The sequence below is a fragment of the Adiantum capillus-veneris genome, chromosome 2, assembly GCF_014529385.1.
Source record: "Adiantum capillus-veneris isolate H3 chromosome 2, ASM1452938v2, whole genome shotgun sequence".
NCBI lineage: Eukaryota > Viridiplantae > Streptophyta > Polypodiopsida > Polypodiales > Pteridaceae > Adiantum > Adiantum capillus-veneris.
The window spans coordinates 82,727,336-82,733,204 of NC_140932.1; positions in this window are offsets into that span (position 1 = coordinate 82,727,336).

Genomic DNA, 5,869 nt, shown 5'->3' on the forward strand with positions numbered 1-5,869 from the left:
ACACTGTTACAAATCATGCCATGGCTTCCACTTTCACTCAAGCTTCAAAGAAAGAGGGAATGACAAAAGTGAACCACACCAAATATATTTACACAACCCTCACTCATGTGAAAAAGCCAGAGAAAATCACTTTCTTAGGAGCTTCAGAAGTGCTAACACGGATCACTTACCATGCTATAGGCCAGGAAGAGCATCTACCACCTGCCCCGGAGCAAAATTTATGGCTACTCCGCTAATGAAGAAGAAGTGCAGACAAGAGCTCCACCAATGAAGACACTATTGAGGACAAGATTAGTCAATGTCCCAAGCCAAGAAATCGCTAATATAGAAAAGGCTGCAAAAAGCGACATAGAGGAAGAAGAAATGGAGGAGGAGGACACTCCTCCTCCATTCGAGAGGATGACACTCCTCCTTCTTCCTTTCGAGAGGAGGACACTCCTCTCTAAAGGAAGAAGAGAGAAAAAGGGAAGGCTAAAGTAGATGATGCAAACCCTACAAAGCAGCCAAGACCTGCAGTAGCAGCAGAGGAACCAACCCAAAAAGCAGCAAGAGTGGAAAGAGAGATGATGGCTTTTGAGCTTGAGAGAGGACTTAAAGGGGACCTTGAGGAGAAATGGAAACCATCTCCTAAGAGTTTAAAAGTTTGAACCAAACACCCATGTACAATATGTGGGACAATCATATGGTGGTCTAAGAGCATCTCTATCAACAAGAAGAACATCAACAAGAGCAGGCCAAGGCACAAGAAAAGGAGAATACACCGCTTAGAGAGGACTCACCAAGAGAACAAGCAAACAATGATGAAGGGGTTCCACACTTCACTTCTCCAATAGGGCAACCACAACCAGAGGAGACAATTCCCATTTCTAGCAATATAGAAACAGAATCCAATCCGCCCAAAGAAACTACAAAGGAGAAAGTGGATGAACCAGCCATCCCAATAGAGACTCCAAGCACACAAGCAAACCAGCCAGATGAGCCAATCACAACCAAAACTCTTGACACATCAATGGATCAACATGAAACAAGCAACTCAAGAAAATTGGAAAGTCTGGAGGACATAGATGAATAGCCCAATATGCACATGATGTGGTGGACAAAATGAGAGACGAGATCTATGCTCTCCACCAACAACTCCACAATTTGTAGCAATGATTGTGGCACTCAAATGAAAGGCTCCACATGGCCAACATTTGTAATGAATCATACAAAGAAGTCATGGAATCCAAAGACAAGGAACTGGCTAATTTTAATCACTAAGTCCGCAGCGAGCTTGGAAGCTCTCCAAACAAAGAATTAAGAGCAAGAACAATAGTTCAAAGAGGCCACCTTTGCTTTACAAGAGTCAGCTTCCACAATAAACCGGCTATAGATTTAGCTGAATATTGTAAATACTTAGTTGGCACAGTCAGAAGCTGGATGCCAAGAGAAGAATACATTGCTAAATCAGCTCAAGGACAATCCAATAGTAGCCAAATTATAAGGCATAGATGAGGCATATAAAGGGGTGGAACATAGGATTAGAGACCTTGAGATGGAGCTAAAGCTAGAGCAAATGCAGAGGAGAGAACTCTCCATTGGGTTTATGCAGCGGGAGGGAAGATATCAAAAAGAAATTGATCAACTTAAAGTGGAATTGAGCAAAGCACAAGAGGCTACCACGACACATGCAACCACACCAGGGGAAGAACTAATAGATTTCACAATGGGAGATAAAGACACCTGCAGTTTGTGGACTTTGAAGGAGTTACCATCAAAGAGGCCAGTCTCCCAGAGCTAGATATTTCTCATGATGAAGCTGGACCCTTAGCTCAACCAAAAATCTTAACTGTTGGGAAGAAGCGGCATTAAAGAAACAAGTGGAAGAGATCAAGACAATCTGGAAAGAAGGCATGCGATGGGAAGAGCGTATACTGCACTCTATCAATGTCAACCTCCTCACACTGGAAAATATCAATGAGGCATGGCATCAACAAGATCTCCCCTTCCCCCTCGTAAAGCTTGAAGTACTCCAAATCAAAGAAATACTACTCAAGGACTTCCAAGACAACCCAACACTAATACATCCAAAATGGCGGAAGATCTGGCTAAACCAACACCCCAAGTTTCTTATTTTGTATACAAATGTTCCATTATATATCAAACAAGATCATGTGCAGTGCCCGATACCTAGAGTCAGAAGTTGGCAGCAACATTCTATCATCCAACAAAAGAGGACCACTTGGCTCAACTACCCCAGGTGTCCACCATCCCATAATAACCAACCCATTATCCTCAACTATTCAGCTATTTCAAGGGATTCTAGATTTAGCATGCATCATGTTGGTAAAGATTGCTATAATGCTACTAATATGCTTGCAGATTTTTCACCGTGAAGAGAAAATAGATGCAGCATGGATGTCATTCTTCGAAGGCGCCAAGGGCTTATGGTATGATTTATCTAGCCAACCTTCGGAGGAAGTGCTCCATGGATTCTATGCGAGGGTGATGTTTCTACCATCCTACTATATGAAAACATTTGAAGAAGCATTTTATACGGGCTTCTTCACTTACAGATTCAAGATCTTTGGCCTCGTCATCACCAACCTCTACGAGCAAGATTTGTTAGCTACTCCGTAGTTGAGCAAAGAAACCAAATCACCATGCAGTTTATGTCAACTGAAGACAAAGAACTTTGCCTTAGGTACCAACAAGGTCTTGAGTAGCATGCAAAAAGGACTACAACGAGGAAGCCCAACCACCACTTAGCACCTTAAGTAGCTGTGTCATGGATGACATAGGCAAGGAGGGTGGGAATGCTAGCTGCTCAGCTAATAAGAGCCAGAGAAAGAACATCAAAAGGGACGCCACTCATTTTTTAAGCCAATTGATTATATTAAACCCCTTTGTATTAATGAGAAATTCCGCAAAGCCCAAAGCCATTATAATATTATTGATTGCTAATGAGTCTAAAGGGGCGGAGGGCCTCCAAGTTTGTAATCTTATGCAGTTTTTAAGTCTTGTATTGAGCTCAAATAGCTAGGAATCCATTCCTTGGACCTTGGCTAAGGTATAAAAGCAAACTTTAGTAATTATAAACGTAAGTTTTGGATAATGAAAGTAAGCGTTTGCTACAGAAGCTCAACGTAAGTCTACTGTTTCTTCAATTCCTCGTGAATCTCTATGGTGTTGCATTGCTATTTTGAGTATACCAACGTGTTCTATCTGAAATCTCTTTCATTCAATGTAAGTTTCTTGCTATGAAAGTGTGTGTTTAGTCCTGCCCATCTACAAACTATTTTTGCTTCCTATGCACAATACACGCACCAAAATTGGTTTTTGACCTTAGGAATAGATAGAGCGTGTCTAGAGGAAGCCATAGAGTGCTTCGGATGCCAAAATTGACTGACCTAAAATATGATGTTTATCTTATGCACGATTTTGTTGGAGTGTTAGAAATGACATTTGAGTACATGACAATGTTAAGGATACTTTGCTCATGCTAGGCATTAAGTTTTATTGCATTTGGAGTCTCGTAGCTATACAAATTCATTGGATCAAGCTTGCCGTAAAAAAGGTAGCTTTTGATGTCTGACACACATTTGCTATCTCTTGTAGCCTCCATGCACTGGTCGAGTCAGCTACATCCCACAGATTAACAATTTTTATGTCTGTGGTTCTCACTTTGCTAGCATCAATATGGTGAGACTTGGCAGTCGACCGAAAATGGTGTAGGATCCCGTGGCTTTACCCCACAACCATCATCTCCATGCAATGTGCAAACCGCTTGAAGGGTAGGCTCTAGTTAGCTACATCCCACGGCTTGACAATTTTTATGTTTGTGGTTCTTACTTTGCTAGCATCGATATGGTGAGGCTTGGCAGCCGACCAACAATGGTGTAGGATCTCGTGGCTTTACCCTACAACCATCAACTCCATGCAATGTGCAAACCGCTTGAAGGGTAGGCTCTTCGTGAGAGCCTCTATAGGGTTGCCATTTGTATAAACTTTGACTAGTATAACAAAATTCCATGTGTTTTGACTAGGAGTGAAACACGGGGTTCTTTGCTAACGTAATCATTAGGGCCAAAAATGACTCAAAAAGGATTGTGCAAGGAATTGGTTAACTCACAAAATAGTAGAGCCATTAAAGATCAAAACGGCTCCAAATTTGGTCGTTTTTGTTATTTAAAGCATATCTAAACCATTTAAAGCATATCTAGGTACATATCTCTAAATATTCAAAAAAATATCAATTTCAACCCATTCCTTTGCGGCTCATCTCAAACTTTGTTCTCATTTACTTCACTTGGTGGCAAATAGTTGTTTTCACTTTTGAATCACTCAATCCCTCCTTTTTCTGTTTGACCTTTCACAAGCTTTCTCTCTCCTTTTCTAGTCCTAGCAACTCTGCTACTACATTATCTCCATTATACTTTCTATGTGCTCTTCATTACTTACAACCCGAAGGATTCACCATGAAAAACTTACCGCACCACGTAAGTGCAAGGGAGGGTTTTTTTTTAACAAGTTACATAAGCGAATAAGTTAGGGGTAGGCCCCCAATATTTTATCTCCCAAACTTAAAAAGAAGGGAGGGGGTATCATATTTGGGGGGGGGGGGGGGGGGAAGAGAAGTGTGGAAAGGGGAAAATGAGAGGAAGTTCTTGTGTTTCAAAACCATGGCTTCCCAAAAGAGTCGGCCCTGGAACTTAGCTACAAAGATACATGCAAGAACTAATATTGTTTTGTATCAATTTCTTGTTTTGTGATTATAGTTCATTTGTTGACTGTTGAAAGCTATTTTGTATAGATGCAAATTTACATGGAGAACATAACACAACTTTATAGCCATGTTTTTTTAGTAAAGTAGATGGGTTAGAATTGGACGAGTAACTAGAGTGCATGCTAAACAGGCACATAGTTTGAAAGTCAAACTAAGAAACATTCACGGTACCTCTAGTTATCAATAGAAGTGGTTCCTTAGTACGTTGCCAGTCACTATGCTACATGCTCTTTGATTAGTTTTACTCAATTAGATCATGTGAAACCTAAATTTTATATGTAAGATAGGGGTATGATAGTTTTTTGCATTGATCATTGTATAAGCGTAGAAAGGGGGGTCATATTCCCTAGTATGAGTCATATATAGGGGTTTTATCAGAGTTGTCCGCTCGCAGGTGGCATCCCATTTTTTATATAGAGTGAATCCCCCGGGACTTACAATGAGTAATACATCTTCCATTAAAGATAATCACAAGTTTCACTTGAACATTAAGTTAAGCCAACAATATGCTACTACGTGGAGTGTCTATCAGAGACCAATTACAAATGCAAATGAAGCACAACAACTTCTCACAATGAGGGGAAGAAACACATTGACCTATGGATAGATGGGAGCTTGTATCCACTAGATCCCAGCACTGGAAGGTATCCATCTTTTCATACACCTCATGATTTGATGAGATTTGTTGGAGATGGAGTTGATGGCTTACTAGGATATAGTTCTAGTCTATCCCAGTTACACAATAATCATACACAATAACTGCTTTGTCTTTGAATGCAACCAGAATTTTAGAACTTGGAAACCAAATAGCATCTCTAAAACAAGAAAATCATCATCTTCGGACTTTAAAAGAAACTCCAATAGGATTAAGAGCATGAGTAAAACAAATGAGAGATGTAATAAACTAAACAAAAAGTTCTGGACAAAGAAAAAAAGGTTAAAGATTACTAGAGAACATGTGACCAGCCTTTTCAGATTTGATATGTCCAATGTTCAAGAAAGGGTGAGATTCTTGAATGAGATAATGAACAAGAGTGACATTTTGAAACTTTTGAAACTTCCCAAAAATTGAATCCAAAAGAAATTGGTATTTCAAAATTTACT